Source organism: Spea bombifrons, chromosome 10 (genome assembly GCF_027358695.1).
Source record: "Spea bombifrons isolate aSpeBom1 chromosome 10, aSpeBom1.2.pri, whole genome shotgun sequence".
In the NCBI taxonomy this organism is placed as follows: Eukaryota; Metazoa; Chordata; class Amphibia; order Anura; family Pelobatidae; genus Spea; species Spea bombifrons.
This window is the reverse complement of record NC_071096.1, coordinates 3,325,373-3,345,064: the sequence shown is the minus strand read 5'-3', so window position 1 is coordinate 3,345,064 and position 19,692 is coordinate 3,325,373.

Sequence of the window (19,692 nt, the reverse complement as noted above, 5' to 3'; positions counted from 1 at the left end):
CCTAGAACAAAAAAAAGGTCGAACAATGGCCGTTTAGCCGAGAAGAACCTGTCACCACCCGGAATTCCGAGCGACGGTGGAAGAATGGCACGGCCGTGGACCATGTGGGAAGCGGGATTCTTGAACTTGTCCTCAAAGTTGGGTGGGGAGTTTTTATAATGGTTTTTACCCACTTAGTCTGGAATGTTGTGAGATTCCCACCTTCATAAACTTAAAACAGAAAAATGAGACCCCAAAAAAAGTGAAAGGCAAGAAGAATGGTGGTGTTCTTAAGGATGGCACGTTAAGGCATCTCCAGGGGCTTGGAAATGGATACTCACACTTTTCCTAACATATGTCCGCAATTTATGCCCCTCACTATTAACCTCTACCACTTCTGCTGGGAAGCTGTTCCAACTACCACCATCTCAGTGAATCTCGGGTTTTGGCTACATCAGGCCTTAGATGAGGATAGGTCAGGTTGCTTCTTAATACAGGTGTTACCCACCTCTACAACAGATCGGCTACTGACCTCCTGCTTGACCATAAACTTCACCCTCCTGGAGACTCAACTCACTGGATCTGCCCCCCCCCCCCGACAATACAAAACAAAATGTCCCAAATATTTGCTCAAATGGTTCCAAATGATGACCTTTTTTGGGATTTCGTATTTTCGTCGGAGCCCCGGTTATGGAGGCCGTCTGGTGAGTCAGATCTCCCACACAAGGTCTGTCGCTTTCCTAAGCTAATGTCTCGGAATGCCTTTTAGACTTTAGGAGAGAGAGATACGCGAACTTTTATAGGAAATATACTTTTATGGGGTTGTAGGAGCCTTAGTGTTGGAGCGTCTGACTGAGTCGGAATTTAACCCTTCGAGCATCACAAGCTCATGTAACATGGCATGCTGCACACTCCTCTCCCGCAGTGTTATCAAAGAACCAATGCTTGACATTTAAAGGGTTAATAAGATGAAACCATTGACAAGCGTAGAAAACAAACATCCAGACCCGGACTGGCAATCTGGCACAAGGGCTAATATCTGGTGGGCCGCTAGCCGACAGCCCATCATATTTACACCTGTAGCTGGGTACACACCGTGTGAATCTAATAACCTAATGGGGGGTCGCTCGGGCGTTACTTGGCAAACGCTGGCCTCAAAGCGCCAGTGATACGTAGTCATCCCCAGTGTGGCCCTGTGGGGCAGATATATTCCATATTCCCTAAGGGTCAAGCTGTTTGTTGAGTTAAAGATGTAGCCACCCAACAGCACTCGCCGAAGCCAACTTAAACAGCATCTAAGTCGACTTGGGCATTGGGAACCTTCCGTTGAGTTGAGTCTAGATGCCATTAACCTCAACTCGACTGCTATTGTGGGATCGAACTGACAGAGCGTGTCACATGAGCGCGTCGTTCAGGCTGGGCAGTCAAGGTAGTCATCAGGTTTGTCGGCCATATTGAATATTATGGCTCCATCATGAGGTGTTGAGTTGGTTTGTAGACTTGGAATCTTCGTTTTCAACTCAACTTCAAACACCATCTCATTCTTCTTGGACGTTCTTCGCATTCGTCCTGATCTGACCATGAATGAGCCTTAAAACCACCGGTGTTACAAAGTTACCCTCATCTCTACTGTCTGAATGATTTATTCTGATGAATAATGGATCTTTTGCTGCATAAAAATATCCTTCTGTACATGAGTCCTGAAAAGCCCCTGATGGGTCTCCTTCTCCAAACACTTCATTTAGAATCCCCGTCCAGAATAGGTTTGTGAACCATTGTCTGTGTATAAAAATAACAAGGAAATACTTACAACGCTTGTTATTATTGAGTATTTCTAACATTACAGACAACGTCTCAAAATCATTTTTATTTCCACAAATTCCTTTTCCTTCTTTGGCATTTTCTTTATTGTTTTTGCAGCTTGAAGAGAATAAACCTGCTTCCTAATTCTTATCATCTGTAGAATATCGTTTGTGGCTCGCTCTTTAACATCTATCTCAGTCTTACTTTAACTTCTAAACTATAAATGGGGCACATTTTTTTCCCAAATGCCCCAAACAGCTGAAAAAAATGTCTGATAGCTTCATGAAAAGCCCTAAAGGGGGCCAATTTTGAAAAAGAGTGCCTGGTGGGTTATGATGTCAGAGTGTGGCTATGACATCAGCATCGAATACCCATGAGATCATCTGCTGGAACATACAGGACAAACGCCAGTGACAACGAAGAATGCGAGAGGCCATACATTTTATGAGATTGAAATCGATGCCGGTGATTAGGAAGACAGAGAAGGTGAAGCGAAACTGAAAAGCAAACTAGAAAGAGAGACAGGGAACAAGTAAAGAAAGGAAACTGAAGAAGAGATGAAAAAAGAAACAGAGGACAAAAGCGGGCCAGAGGGTATTTTTGCTTAAAATAGAACCACCACATAATGGGGTCCAACCAATCATTGAGTCTTGAACACATTATATTGACCATGGTTCCACCATTTCCTTCCCGCGCATGGGCATGTAACTGACCAGATTCACGGGGAGAAAGTACGTTGATAATGACATCATTATAATACGATATCATATTAGTGGCTTCTTCTCGTCTCCTTGAGAAAGAACGGAAGTCCTTAAAACTCCGCGTACCAACCAAGTGCCACCACTTCCAAAACCCATCCACAGCAAGTCACTGCGATAACGTGAACAAGGAACACTTAAACACAGAGGGGCCGGACGCTGGGTTACTCCAAAACCTCAGCAAACAGCCTTTTGAATCCAATCTCCGCTGTTACCTGTAACTTTGACGAAGGTTTAGATAATTCTCCTTCCGAGAGGAAGCCCCGAGGCATTGAGCGCGCCGTCGACAGCCAGGAAAGGTTAAGATAACATTATGCAGCCGGATAAATCAAATGACCTTTATCGCTGCATGAAGCTGTTCTCGGATTGAGTTGTTTATACAGAAATGTTTAAATCTCTGATATTACCGGTTTGTTAAACTCTTATCTTCTATACATAAAGAAATGTGTATTTATTTTGCCATTTGGAACAGGTGGAACTCTTCAGCAGTGACTGAAATGTTTGAGTTCCAATCACATTTATGGTCGCAATGAGCGCGGCCGGTTTAACCTTCAAAGAGACGTTGGTTGCGCGTATGGAATTGCTTTAAGCTGGTGATCTCTACCTTCGGTCCTCAAAACAAGAGTGGAAGTTTTTGGTGTCTCCACCACTAGCTACGGACGTTCTATCAGACCTTCAACCTCTATGAGAAGTCCACCTGTACCAAGTAAAGAGTCACTTTGGGCATTTGAGAGGTCAGCCTGAAGTGTTGTGGTGGAAGATAACTTTGGGGGATTGTTGGGCCACTCTACGGCGATGTTTGATCACTTGGTATCCAACAGACTAGCCATAAGCAACAACCTATTCCAGGGATGGACTCGACCAGACATGCCTTCGGAGTTTGTAAGAAGTTGCATGCTTCCATTGAAACAGCCACCCCCGTTACTTAAATGGAACACGTCGCGGTGTTTATTCATTAAGGAATGAGCTGACACTTTGGGCAGATTCGATCAATCTCAGTTGTCCACCCAAGATCATCTCAAACACGTGGAATTAAAAGCCACCCCTGGCAGCCCAACTCAGGAGGAACTTTTTACCGCTTGTTCTTCTACAGGGAAGTCACTGCTTTACATGAAACTACTCAGCTTGGTCATCTCCAGGAATACGGGTAGATGGGACGACCTCCTCGGTAGTTGAGACCTAAAGTCTGTCGTACATTTGTGTTCCCTTTAAATGGCCACCAAAGCCAAGCTTCTGTGAGACCCCTTTTTTTAAATATATTGATATTCCTGTTATTCCAACACTAAAAATCATCAACAGTAAGTCCCACCATCCCCTGGATGATAAAAGTGACTTGAGTTTCTGAACAACAGCCGGCCAACCCCTTTAATCAAGTCTTTTATATCAGATTTTATATTTAAAGGGCGTGGGGGGGGGTAAGTCATACATACAGAGGTATGGAAGGAATGTTAAACATGCCGATAACATACACATCTACATATAATCGCTATCCGTGTGACACGTGCGCTTGGTGAGCAGCTTCCATTGTGTCGTTGCAGCCATAACTTTGGGTCAAAGTTCAATTCTTTCCTTTTTGTTCTTAGTCTGGCGTCTCAGCTGATTTCAGTTAAATGAACTCTGTTAGGTGAACTTCAAAGGAAAAGGCTGGGTTTCAAAGGGCTTGGCCGTTGCCCTTTTGCCTCGATGATAAGCTTTTCACATCCGGAATGATAGTTTTTTTTTTTTTTTCTTTCCATAATTAGAATTTATGTGAATGGGTTAATGATTGACCCGAGGTTCTAAGAGTTACACAAATGACTTATTACAGATAAAACAGTGAATCACATCTGAGTTACAGGAATCGACCTTCCCATTTTCTTTTCATGACTTTTATGGACTCCTAGGAGATACTTTTAGGTCCCTTGCGAAGAGGGGCAATTCTTATGATTTCGTGGCAGATAGGGTGATATTTTCCATGGAACTGAAGATGATGTAAAACCCATTCCATTCATGGTGGCCTTGAATATCGGTGACTCAATTAAGTGTATCTTTAATTAAGGACAAGTCAAGTTTTCCATATTAGAGCCATTTGGTTAACATATTTTGAGAGTCGCTGCATAGAATCTTCACAATGGGCTTTTAAAGGGTTAATACTTCAAGAGTATTAGGGTCAGCTCATTTAGAAAGTTCCCCTGTATGACCATGAGCAACACACATGGGGCTGGAAGGGTCGGCAGTAGACTTCAGAGTCACCAATGTTGTTCTTATCACTCACACTTACTCTCTCTGGCTCTCTCTCAATGGCTCAACAGCTCCCTGACTTCTTTCTTCATCTTCTCCATGAATCAGGGGAAAAGGTTGCGTCCGGAGGCTCACAGAGAAGCAGATGAAGAAAGAAGACATGGGGAGACGTTGACGAAGAAAGAAGACAGAAGAACAAGAAGAGGCAAGAGAAGAAGCGGAGCTGCGTAAAAAAGAGGACAGGGACGGTGGTTGTCAGAGAAGTTTCGGAGACATTGTGAGAGAGCGTGAGAGAGATTGAATGAGAGTGCGAGAGACCATGAATGAGAGTGTGAGAGAGTGAATGAGAGTGAGTGACATCGAATTTCCAATTTAAATGGAAAAAGCCCTCCGAATTTCATCCGAACTGAGTACAGTCATAGACCATGACATCTTTGTACTTTGCCAGTCACCCGTACTAACCAGTATGATAATAATGTGCCACGTCACCTAAACATGAAAAAAAACAGAAGATTTTTATGTGGTTTCAAAGCTACCTTCATCCCCTATTCGTCTGACAGAAAACCACGAAAGCTGACATTCTAGAACCTGCTGTTAGAGCCATCAAAATGCGTCATGAAGGAAGCTCTTCAAACTTCAAAGACCGGTCGCTTTATTCTGTAACGACTTGTATCGGCCGGTCAGGTTTATTGGTGCTGATTAGATAAGAGTGACTAGCGGCTGTAAATGTAATATGCAACGCACTCAGTAATGTATCATTTGATGGTATAATAAACCCCCAGGTGATTTCCAAGGTGCCAGATGTTACCGGAGGGCAAGGATGTCTCTCTTTGCTTTTATTAAACCATTCGGTTATCAGATATGGGGAAACACGAGAGTCATGAGACAGACTTTATCCCTTTATTCCCATTGGCCTGTGTCGGAACATGTTGACAGACATTATATTTTATAAACTAGACTTGAGGATTTGAGCGGATTTAATTAAATTTGTTAATTCGTATGAATGTCCAAAAACTAGGAGGGACCCCCAACAACAACAAAAAAAAAAAAAAGGAAACCAAAGGTGGAACCTCAGGATTTCATTTGAATTTTTTTTCCCTCACTCTCCCAACTTTTTCTGACTTTTTCCGTGTCTCCGCTTCACCATTTCTGCTCCATTTTCTCCAGTTGGAAGAGTGGGGGAGAGGTTGTCCCCGTGGAGCGCTTAAAAGCTTCAGCCTTTTCTGGATGTACTCTGAAGAGGAGCAGCGGAGCAGGAGAAGCAGAAAATGAGAAGCGAGGAGGGAAAAACAGGGAAGCGGCTGTCGGAGAACATTGGGAGAAAGTGAGTGAGAGAAAAAAAAAAGAGAAACTAAGACTTTCCAATTTCGTCCAAACTGAAGGGTAAATAAAACTATTTTTTTTTGGTAACCAAATGGACCAAAAACTAAACAAGAAATAAAGCCAAATCATTTTTGGTCCATGTGCACAAGCCTGTTAGAAACCATCTTAACTACCTGTTCTAAGCACGATTATTCCTCCCCAGTAATTAACTGTTCTGTTTGGTGGCAGCTGAATACCTCAGGCAGACTTTGTGAAGGTCAGGATTAATATATCATAAAAAGTAATATAATTTATATATTTTTTTATAAGCCAAAAACCACTCTTTTCAGTAAAGGAAAAGCGTTGATTTTTCCACGAAAGCCTTTAATGCGAATTAAATTAATAACTTCGTTTCTAATACAAATATTTTAGGACCGAACTGCTTTTATGAGGCCAGACGTAGTCTATTATCTGGTTCATTTCCATGATCAGATGCATTTAATACCCACCGTAATGAGTTTGTTCGTTAGAAACCGAGGAGCATGGGGAGGATTTACTAAAAGCCAACTTTTATAGGGATAATTAGTCGGGAATTTTCCACTGTGTTCTTTGATCTCCGTAAATGCCACTAAACGTCACAGGATTCAGAAACAATAATAACTATCATTATGTTTAACGAAGTAAAAGCCTAAATGTTTGCCATTTAACAATTAAAATCAGATAATGACCCTTTTACTGTAAGGAAGACCGAGTAAACGGAATAAAAAGTATCCACACGCAAGAGACCTTTCCATTTGCCGTATTATTTCTTTACTTTATATCTAACTTGAATAAATTAAAAGAAATATTAATAAGGATATTATTGTTTCCAGCAGACAGGGGGATCCATGTTTCGTTGCACCTGCTCTATCGAGCACTTCCTGTACACTGATGTGGTGGAAACCACAAGAGACTTTTCCCTTTGCCTATATTATTATTATTATTTATTGTTTTATATAGCGCCATCTCATTCCATAGCGCTGTACAATGGGTAGACAGGAACATAACAAATTGTAACATAACAAACATAACAGAGACAACAGGTGGAGGGCCCTGGTCAAAAGAGCTTACAATCTAGAAATATATATTTATTAGAAGTATATTTAACTAAAATGAATGAAAATAAATATTATTAAGGGCATTGTTGGTTCCAGGTGGCTAGCATGCTTGTTTCCAGCAGATAGGGGGATAATTAGTTTTGTTGCACCTGCTCAATTGAGCACTTCCTGTATGACAGAAGGAAGTCAGTGAATTGGAGAAAAGGCCAGGGGCAAATTGGTTGGAGAAAGGGGTAAAATCAAAGCCTTGTTTAAGCAAATAATAATTAAGAAAATTATTGGGCTGCAGTTACAGACCACCCCGTGCCAATTTGCCTTCCAGAACACCCAAAAATAATGGCATTTTAGGCAAATAGTCTGTATTGGGGGTCTGTAACTTTATCATGATAATTTATTTATAATTATTGTGACAATATGTCTCCGTTTTGGTCAGGATGGCCACTAAATTTAAAATCGTTTCACAATTTTTTAAAAAATAATAATAATCTTACATTTTAAAAAATAAATAAAAATAAATACATTTTAAAAACTAGTCTTGGAATTGTATGAATTGGATCATTTTTTTTATTCAATAACCTACATTATTTTTTGGTAATTTCATAGTGAATATAATATTGACATTGGGTAAGGACTTTTTGTTTATTTTGGGGAAAAAAATGCTTAAAAGGCAGTTTGTTTTTTGTTTGATTATATCTTACTTTTTTGGGGGAAAGTGACCATCTCGATGACTCTACATTGAAAGGAGCCTCGTAATGTAAATATTTTCTGTGGGGCAAATGACCCCCATCTTGGAACCACCTTTCCGTGAGAACGAGCGCGTTCTGAAGCGCTTTAAAGGTGCTGTCCCACTTAAACATGAACTGCGCTCTATAATATGTGGAGTGAATAAACCTGAGGAGATCTGTCCTTTTCTTCTTTCCTCTACAGGTTCCATCACATAAAACAACACAGAAGCTCTAAGACACCTTTCAGATTCTCTTTCGCGTCACATGACAATAAAGCGTCCCCACCAAAAAATATTAAATTATTATTAAATGATTAAATTCATTTAATAATTAATTTAGTAAAAATGAAGGCCAAATTTTACACGGTAAGAGAATTATTTCACTTCTATGTTCAGCAAAACGGTTTAAAATTTACTAAAATAATCACTATGGCGATGTCGACTCCATTCATTAATATTCTTTTTTTAACCCCTTCACGACAAAGCCCGTACATGTACATTAATGGGTTTGCGGACAACCCGACGTCCTTAAGGAGTTAATATATTTCTTAGCCTTCGGCAAGACTACAAAGTATCTGTAAATGTCCCCCGACGTTTCCCGTAGAGATGAGTAGCCCGGGTGTCTGTAATTAGCGGTAAAACTATGAAAAGAGAGTCCTCGACGAGGAATTCGACTCATCCCATCATTACTACGTTCCTGACCTCGTCCCGTTTCCTATCCGCCCCTCTCGAGTAGCGCAGGTGAGGCATTACGGAGGTTACTGCCCCGACACGCTAAAACATAGTGATTCAGGCAAAGAAACGCCTTTCCGCCCATTATATTTAAGGCAATAATAGCGTCTGGGCCTTTTCATCCCACACAAGCCTCAAAGAAGCCGAGTTCGTTTAGAGACGGCTGGCTTTGATCCTGCGGCCGGCTCTGTGGCCGCCGTATTTCGGTACTCGGCGTTTCTGCGGGCGAGTGACGGGACGGGTCGCTCGTACGTCACGGCGGGAGACATTAAGCCAAATCTTCGGACTGTTTCAACGTCTGATCATCTTCTGTTCCCACGTCGATGTTTGTCTGCTTTGTTTGCCGCGGAACGTTGGACATTCATATCTAGGAATTTTAGTTGGAAACGTAAAAAAAACAAAAACACGTATAGACCTTTTGTCAAAAGAACAAAAATATCAGGGTCCCTAAATACGTCAAGATGAGACTTCAGAGGAGTTTGGATGAGGTTCTGAGATGTCGTATATCTGCTGATACATTGTTACTCCATCAACATGAAACTGACAGAAGAAAGTATTCTGTGCCCTTCTAGAAAACTACCTGTAAGATGCATTTGTTTATAACGGTTACCCGAGTCCATAACACCTGAGATACCTCTTAGTTGCCCATACACCATACACCATGCACACACACATACACATACATATATACATACACACATACATACACCATACACACACACATACATACACCATGCATACACACATACACCAACATACATACATACACCATACACACATACATAGACCAACATACATACATACATACACACACACACCAACATACATACATACACCATACACACACCAACATACATACATACACACGCGTATATACATACACACCTACGTTCAAACGTTTGGGGTCACTTAGAAGGTTCCATGAAAAGCATGTTTTAGAATAACATGAAATGGATCAGAAATCCAGCGCAGACGGGGTTAATGTTGTAAATGACTACTGGAACTGGGAACAGCTGATTTTTAATGGAATCTCTTCATAGGCGTACAGGGGCCCTTTATCACTCCCATCACTCCTGTGTTCCAATGGCCCTTTATCACTCCCATCACTCCTGTGTTCCAATGGCCCTTTATCACTCCCATCACTCCTGTGTTCCAATGGCCCTTTATCACTCCCATCACTCCTGTGTTCCAATGGCCCTTTATCACCCCCATCACTCCCGTGTTCCAATGGCTCTTTATGATTATGTTACAGCCTGAAATGTCCTTGTTTTCCATAAAAACAGCTCAGTGACCCCAAACCTTTGAAAGGTGGTGTGTGTGAAGAGCCATGGTTCACCCGCCTCGTGGCAAAACTTCTGTGGTCGATTTACTGACCCTGCCGCGCTCTTAGTAAAGTAAAACGTCCTGACCTCACATCTCAGAAACATTTGATACTCTCAGTAGAAGTTGGACAAGAATAAAACTTGATTTGTCAGAGTATATATTATCTCGGTCTGAAGTCAGGAGACAGCCGTGAATTATCGGTCACAGAAAGTCCGTGTAAAAGTCAAGCTGCCCCAGGCAGAGAAAATGACGCTACCAGGTATTCAGCAAAGAGACACGTAGTGCCAAAAATATTCCATTCATTATATAGGTATTTAATGACTGATATTTTATTGAATTTTTCCTCCCAAATAAGGATATCAATTAAAACCTGAAATATATATCACATTTTTTCCCCATTTTTTCCCCAAAAGTGCTTGAAAAAAATAAAAAGAATAGTTTTTTGAGTTTCTTGGAATTTTTCTTTTCATTTTTTTCCCCTACTTCTAAAAAATACTTTTTTTATTTATGTGGAATGTCTTCTTTTTTTGTTTTTCTTTGAATTATCAAGATAATTTAAAAAAAAAACATCCTAAAACAACTTAAGGTCGCAGCGAATGATTTTTTTCCTGGTAACGGCTTCTGAGTAATTAATGCAAATTCCTCAAGTTCTTTGTTTCTAAATCTCGCCATTGCGCCCCGATTTAATTGGTCTCCGTAGGTGTGCAGCCAAACGCTGACAAATGTTTATCCAGGATGTGGTTTTTCTTCTCTTCCTGGAGTTTAAAAGTTAGTAACGATAAGAGGCAGGATTTGCCAGTAAAACCATCTGCAGGGTGTTAAAAAAAAATAAAAAAAAAAATAAAAAAAAACACATGCATCCGAGAAAAAAAAGCAGATTTTTTTTTTTATTGCAAATAAAATAAGTAAAAAAATAATAAATAATATTAATAATAATAGTTTTTTCTTGTTTTTTTTATAAAGAAAATACATAAACCAGAAAATTTTTATTTTTTATACTTTTTGCGACACGCATGAAAATAAATTGTTCAATGGGGGCATAGAAATTCCGCACATAATACTACGCTGGTGTTTTCTCCTATTATTTTCTAGAAAGCAATAGAAATAGCGAGTGAGAATCATGATTTTTTTTTCTTGTTTTAAACAGTAAAATAAATATTTTGCCCAATTGACTCTTAATAGAGTAAGAGGTAAAATGAGAGGTTTTGCCCTTCTTGGCTTTTGGATCTGGTTGGGTCTGGTTGGGTCTGGTTGGGTCTGGTTGGGTCTGGATGGGTCTGGCTGGGTCTGGTTGGGTCTGGTTGGGTCTGGCTGGGTCTGGTTGCCGACATGTTGGATCTGGAAGATATAATTAACGTTTCCTTAATTAAGGCATCAAGAATTCATCTGTGACTACTAATAAAAGCGTTCCTAAGATAAGAACATGAAGATAGAAGATAAAACTAAGAATCCAGAGAATGTGTCCATTTCCTCCAAGATTCTGCCCGTTCCTTTTGAGAATCTGCCCTTTCACCCTAAGAATCTGCCCTTTCATATTGAGAATCTACCCGCACACCAGCGGAATCGGAGTGGAGTCTTCGGAGACTCCAGAGTCCTCTTTGGGACCAGATATGAACCCCCACCAAATGCAAGGAGAAGACACGGGGTGAGTATTGGGCGAGTAACGGCTCGTCGTACCGTCACCCCCTGGAAAAGTTCTTTATGAAGATCAAGTCCGAGGAATCGGCCAACGCGTTCCCCGTTATTTGCGTACAAACCCAGCGTATAAGTTTATTTTGTCCACTTGTTCCATGAACCTGCGACCGATCCCACAGCTCGTGGAACGTGGCCTTTAAGCCCCGATGACGTGTTTCTTGAAGGCATCGTTTAGGAAGCCGCCCGTCGCCCGCCGGTAAAACAGTCTAATAATGAGTGTTTGTATATGTAACTGCGACGTAGAACGTTGGATTCCAAACAGAGGATTCCAAATATTATGAATAGACGTCCCGTAACTCTCTGGGCGATGACTCCGCATTTACAACCAAGGGTTTGGAAATCATCTAAAGGTCCCGCTCTGGAAATCTTTTGGTGCCGCCTGCCCAGCGATGAGTTAGGTGATGGCGACTCCAGAATTATTATTCTACGGCCCATTCAGAACCGTTTGGTTAAGGAAGCAGCTTTGGGAAACCAATTCTGTGTTTAATGTGAGTTTAGTGGAAATCAGGTCTGTGACTTCATAATACATCTGCGTCTATAAAGTGAAACGTAGTAAGAGAGAGGATTTTATGGGGCAAATTGCCGGGCTCTCCATGTTCATACAGAGAAACCTTTGATATGTTCGAAATCATTAACTTGGGAGGACCTTCGACGGGCTGCCTACGGAGTGAGTCACTCCATAACACTGGAAAACAGAGAATAATCCATGGAGACGCGGCTGAATCACCCCCCCCAACGCGTTTCAGGCACACCAATAAATTATCATTATAGGATATATTTTGATTTAAAAAAAAAAAAAAACTCCAGATCCGAGTCATGATGCCTTCAGCAGGGAAGTACGATGTGTAGGTAGCTTGGAAGAGAGAGAGAGAGAGAGAGAGAGAGGGAGAGAGAGAGAAAGAAAGAGAGAGAGAGAGAGAGAGAGAGAGAGAGATACAGAGTAGAGAGAGAGAGAAAAGAGAGATAAAAGAGAGAGATACTGAGCAGAGAGAGAGCGATAGAGAGCACAGAGAGAGGGAGAAGAGAGATAAGAGAGATACATGCAGAGCAGAGAGAGAAGATAGATACAAGAGAGAGAGAGATACAGAGCACAGGTAGAGAGAGAGAGGGGGGGAGAGGGATAGAGAGGGGAGAGAGAGAAGACAGAAAGACAGGGATACAGAGGAAAGAGAGGGATATAAACGAGAGATTGATAGAGAGGGGGGGTGGATATAGAGAGGGGTAGAAAGAGGGATAGAAAGGTATCGACAAGGGAGAGGCGTAGAGAGGGGAGAGGGGGAGATAGAGAGAAGAGTTCGATAGAGACAGATGTGTCAATATAGTGAGAGAGGGCTGGAGACCCCATTCCGTGATGATATCGCGCAGGGGCAATGACATTGGGTGGTTTAATGGCACCCCTCTTGTTCTGCCCCTGGGGCAGTTGTACAGCTCTGCGGAGTATAAAGAACTATATACAATAAAAAAATAATACTAAAGATTTTTTAGGTAAATAGTAAACAATTCTCAAAATCTAATTTAACAGACTTATTATCAGTCATTTGTTTAAATCCTGGTTCATGACAGTGAGTGCCCTCATTATATTATTATTATTATTAATATTATTATTATTAATATAATAATAGTTATTATTATTATTATTATTGTTATTAATATTATTATTATTAATATAATAGTTATTATTATTATTATTATAATTCAAAGAAGACAGGCTGGGGTCTTGCCTGGTACTACATTTACATACTGGGTATACTGCCATCTCATCAAACAGGAAGTGCTGCCAGGATATGACATCACTTCCTGAGTGGGCATGTATGCAAATATTTTGTCTACTTTACTGAGACATTTATTATATTTCATTACTTACAGAATAATTTACATATTTTCAGATATATAGATTGAAAACTCTCATCCAAAACCAATATCATCCATTAATAAATAAATGAAACATTAATGAGTCATTAATAATAATTACGTAAGTCGTGAGTCGTTATTATAACAGTATCTTTTGGTAAAAGAATGTAGCCCCAAAATATAAAACATTTGGAAGCACCCTTGTACCATTGGTATATCTGCTCAGGGTTGGCTGTGCATGATGAGAGTCACCATTCCGGTAACGGCCTATCTTTATGACGCCATAAGTTATGAGAAAAGCACGTGGGTAGAAATATTTTCCCCAAATCCAGGAAATTGCATGAAAATGACTACGTTGTAGGTAACGTCACAGAGCGGAAGGAACACGCGGCGTGTTCTCGGCGTGTTCTCAGCATGTGGGTCACGGATGACGTTTTCCATGTGTTGATGCATTCCGGAGAATGTTTGTCTGTGTTTACGGCATCGCCGCAGCTGCTCCACGGATGTTTATGGCGTCTCACAATGACGCTGCCGTTCCAGCATTCACAGAAGGGTCTAGACTGGAAGGAACTGGTCCCGTTCTGAAGCTGCCCCGTTGCCCCCGACGTGCATCATGTACATTTGGTGGAACATTGATATCCTCACATATATGTAAAAAAACATGTATACGTGACATGTGACAGCTGACGCGTGTGTTGGGGACCCTAATAGAATAGATCCAATGCCATTCATCAAGGTGATTTCCCTGGATCTCCAAGAAGTGCCCCAACGAGGCCAGGCCAAAGACCGATGTTGATGAGGTCCATGCTTATCACTGCAATTTAAGGACAACGGTGACCACGCTATTCAGAGGCTGGTTCCGTGCGCATGTTAAAGACATATAAAGACATATTAAAGCTCTGGAAGCCCTCAAGGGCCATTGTTGTTATAGAAGGGTAACCTGGGCTGAACATTTGAGGTGTTTCATGGTCACATTGGTTTAAAGATTCTAATGCTAACCTTCTGTGAGACGTCAGAAGGTTCTCTTCTCCAACGTATTCCTCAAGCCCCTGAGACACGTAGTACTTCTAGAACTGAATGAGCGCCTATACTCCTAGTTCAATGTCAATGTTCTGATTTAGAACACTGTAGCCGTTGAGGGTATAGACAGAACCCAGTCCTATTCAGTCTGTTTCATGAATGCACATCACCAATCCAGCCAATCATGGGGACATTTCCATCGATATTACATGTTTCCTCAATGTAACATTATTAAATATCTGTTTGCCTTGGGACTGGCCATAGGGACGTAAGTTTGCCTTGACAACATTATCCCTTTTAACATTGATAAATAGGTGACACATAGTGTGCATTGCCACCGAATGCTTTGGTAACTTAGTATTATTGACACAGCGCAGTTAGACAGCGGAGGTGTGGTGGAGCGGTTAAGGTGTTGTCCTTCCTTTCCGGTTTCAGACACTTACTGTACATTCCAGAAGCCCAAGCCGAGTCATTATTTACTGGCAAATTCCCACGGTTTGTCAGAAGCAAACACTCCAACCATTACCTGCCCTTTCGCTTGATTTGATACTTTAATCACTTGGGTTTGGACCTGATTATAACTTTAAAGGCTGGTGTTTTATATCGTGACGATGGATGGCCACCAAGTGGATTGGGCATAAAATGTATCAAATAATAACCTTTTTATAGCTCACAGCACAGGAGGAACGCCTATAGATGAGTGGTGGTGGCAAGGACCATGTCTTCCAGCTAGATGATGGACCTCCGAGCTAAGAATTCCACCAAGTATAGATATACAATTATGGCAGCAGAAAGATTATTTATTTAATATATTATTATTATATATTATTATTATTATTTATAATAATAATAATAATATATAATAATAATATTATTATATATTATTATTATAATAATAAATAATAATAATAATATATAATAATAATATATTATTATTATTATTTATTATTATTATTATTATATATTAATAATAATAATAATATATTATTATTATATTATTATTATTATTATTTATTATTATTATTATTATATATTTTAAATATTTTTTAATTATTTAACACCATCTGCACCAACATTTTCTTCTAATATTTGGAAAGTTAGAAGGAAGTTTTCACAAAAGGGATTCATTTTGGATCATGTTGACGATTCAAGATTCTAATTGTCTTATAAGACGATGTATATAATGTAAATACATTGAAATACGGGCGTTTTTCTATTGACAGCTACAGTCATTTGTGGCTATTTCAGAGTTTATGGCTGCTCATGTCAATAGATTATGATTGTTATAATTTTTATTCTTTTTTTTTAATCTTGCAAAATCCCAGATTAGCTAAATTTATAACAAGGAGACAATAAGACTGAGAAGAGACATTCACTTTATATTTTATGACGACTAAGGATCATTTTACAAGAGGGAAATTAAAAAGAACCTACAGTAGCCTAGAATTCATCGTAAAACCAGTTTGGGAAGTTATTGCGCTGGAATTCCTTTGGCCTGAATGGCGTGTGAAAGGAGAGTTCAATGTATTAATTGTTTAATGTGCTTTTCCTCAAGTTTTTATTGGTTTTCAAGAAAATTAAATGAGATGCATGTTTTAAAAACGGTTGGATGTGTCATTGTACCCACTTAATAAAAAAATAATTCTAAGATGAAGGCAAGGAGAGGCGGCCCTGACATTGCACAAGAACCACTGGAGCGATGTAGAAATCCTCATACCCAACGGCCCAAACCACCAAGATTTGAAGGTCTCTACGTCCCATTGTTGGCCCAATAAAAAGTATTCTGTCTTAACGATACAGATTCTAACTCTGGAACCCACAGTTCTTCCTAATCCTAGATTCCAGACATTCTAGACTCTCTGAAGACCTCTCACTAGACCTTCTCTCCTTAACACCAAAAAGGGAGAGTTGTCTCGAGTTACCCGCAGGTATCTGGTGATACAATGTAGCCACGGGGTTGTAACGGGATATGGGGGAACGTGGGACAGGAAAGCCTTCCGTATGCTCCTCTCTTACAGCTGATGAATAACCTGCCGTCATGTTATCGCTGGTGAGATAAGGCTCTGATGTCAATGGAATGAGGAAACTGTGCAGAGAAATGCGAATGAATTAATCACAAGAAATACTTTCACGGCCAATAAAGGTCGGACTGAATGGTGCAGAAAGGGTGTGTTATCTTGAAACAAAGAGACAGCGAGAGCGCAGACAATGGTACGTCAGGTCGGGGCCCAACTTCATCTTACATTTTATATCAGCTGTCGATGTAGGATAATCGACCCCAAACAGGGTGGGGAGAGACAACAGCAAATAAAAAAAAGTAAAACTTTACTTTAAAAAAAACCCTGAACAATTTTAGGCTTTTCTTCAGGATCTTCTGGGTTTTTAGGATTTCCTCTCGGATGATCGGGTTGTTCTTTAATTAGCACAAATAAATCCCTCAGAAAGACGGACTGAGTGAACTCCCATTTACCAAAGAGGGTGGTAGATTAATGGAACAACCTTCCATCAGAGGTGGTAGAGGGTAATACAGTGAGGGGATTAAACATGCATGGGATAGACATACGGCTCCTGAATCTAAGACGAGACCAACAACTGATTAAGGTTTGAGTCTCTACAGCAGGAGAAACGGGCGACTAGACGGGGGCCGAACGGTGTCTATGTCTAAGCTGATGGGAGAAGATGCTGAGAACGTTTTGGGGACCTGAGGTCACAAACACTTTATCATACAATAAAAAACGCACAATATGTCGATGGTACAACCGTCACCCATCAGGTGTCTGTTCTACTGTCTTCAACACCTAAAAAGAACTCGCCAACATATAGTTTCTTTAACTTGAAGGACAAGAACCGACAGATTTAGGAGAGGACATTTCCCTGGAAGCCTCGTATGCTCCAGTGATGCCCATAAGTCCCGGAATCCCGTCTTCTCGTATGGATACTTTGTCTTTGTCTCGAGCGTAAACCATTATTTTGTTTGTACGTGCGGATTCATAGTTTCAGATTTCACCGGGGGCTTCCCGATTAAACCCAGACTGGCTCTCCATCCCGGACTCGCGTCATCCAAGCTGCCGCTCTCCACGCTTTACAATTAGATAAACCCCAGGAATTTATCCAGCTCATTTAGACAGATTGCCGCGTGACGCAGGTACAATTATCGCAGGTTATCTTGTCTCGGGGGCGGTCTGCGTGTGGGGAACCTGAAGACTGAAGACAGTAGAACGATAAGCAGACAGATGATAACACAAAGGAGATTCTGTGTGTTGCGTGCAAATGTAACAGATATATCATATATTATATATGTAGTGCGTGTATATATATGTTTATTACTATCTTTTATTTATATAGCGCCAACAGTTTTCCACCTTTTGGGACACAGCGGCCGGGCCGGACAGGTGAGGGAGACACCGGCACTTTAAGGCCAGCTGACCGATGACATAAGCACGGCCAACAGATGCATTCGAGCGACCGCACGTTGGGTGCAAACTTGTCGGTCAACTGAAGCAGCGATCAGAGGCTCTACTAAGCCAGCATTTTAATTAAAAATGTCTATTAATAATAATCATATTTTATTTAAATAGAACCAACAATTCAAAGCATCTGACAAAACTAGAACTAATAGACTTAGACAACCTGATAACTCAGCGAAAGAGGGCTGAGCTCGCAAGCTTACAATCTGGAGGGGTCTTCCCTGACTCTCGCGTCAGCTTGGCTCGAAAGACTGCACACCGCTTAGCAGACCAGGCCCCTGTGAGGCAGCGGCGCTCCCGGTATAGGTTGGAGGCCAACCCTGCAGGTTCTTACAGGCCTTCAGGCTACAATCGGCATGCGCGCACGAGCTTCGCCTACCTGCCCTCCGTCTTCAAACACTGGGAGTAGGCGGTTGCAGTTCACGGTGAATTTTATTAAGTCTTTCCAGTGGCGCGATATTCATTCTCCGTGACAACCGACACAGTCACGCCATTTTTACTAAACGCATACAATAAACACACATCCTACGGCCGCACGGCAACGTTACTTGTAAGGATCCAGCGTAATCATTTTTAGAGATACATGCGGGCTTCAAATAAATTTAATCAGTCGTTGGTCTCGTCTTATATTCAGGAGCCGTATGTCTATCCCATGCATGTTTAAATACCCTCAATGTATTAGTCTCTGCCACCTCTGCTGGGAGGCTGCTCCTCTTATCTATTATCCTCATTACACGGTCAGGTGGAATCACCTATTTTTTTTTACACCTGCAGGAAAGGCGTTTAAAGGAACACGACAGAGCTACATTAAAAATCATACACGACCCGAGCAAGTCTCCCAACCTGTCCGCACGTCTAGGTCTGATGAGTCGATTACACGAGCAAAAAATACTTTAACTTCTAAAACATAGCCGAGGGGATCTTTCAGTTATTTTAAAACTCGCGTCTCTTCAGTCTTACAAAGTGACTCATTTGGCAGTAAAATTTCACTGAGATCCATGGAATATTGAGCATATTTAATGAACACCTGCTGGAGAAACGAGCCGTGAAAACACGCCGGGACGCGAGGGCTGCGCAGTCATTAGGGGGCTTCTGGGTTTATAGATAAAGATGTATTAACCCATTGTACAGCGCTACGGAATTTGATAGCACTATATAAAACAATACATAATAATTAAAGGGACACAACCTATTTTTTCAGAAGGGAAAATACATAGATATTGCGAGAATTTGGTTAAAAAAAAGTATATGCATATATACATATATATATATATATATGTATACATATATACACATATATACACATATATATATATATATATATACATAGTCATAGCAATAAATAATATGCTCCGTGACAAGATCCAGAGAAATAAGCCCCATCCCTGCGAATGCAAATAATACATTTATGGACCTTTAAACCCTAAAGATCCCGAGGTGAAACAATCTGTGAATTGTTGGCAAATTTTTTAGGCATTTTTTTCCCGCTGCCAAAGGCAATTATCTGAATAATTTGAAGCAGTCGGGGCGTTGTTTTGTAGTTATAGAATAATGTGATTTCCTGTAAAACCAGCAGCGGAACGGAAAGCCCCGATCTCTGTAAATCAGAATACGGTGATTTCAGCGCATTCTTACGCCAATAACCTGCATGTTACTCCTGCTGTAAAGACTCAAACCTTAACCAGTCGTTGGTCTCGTCTTAGATTCAGGAGCCGTACGTC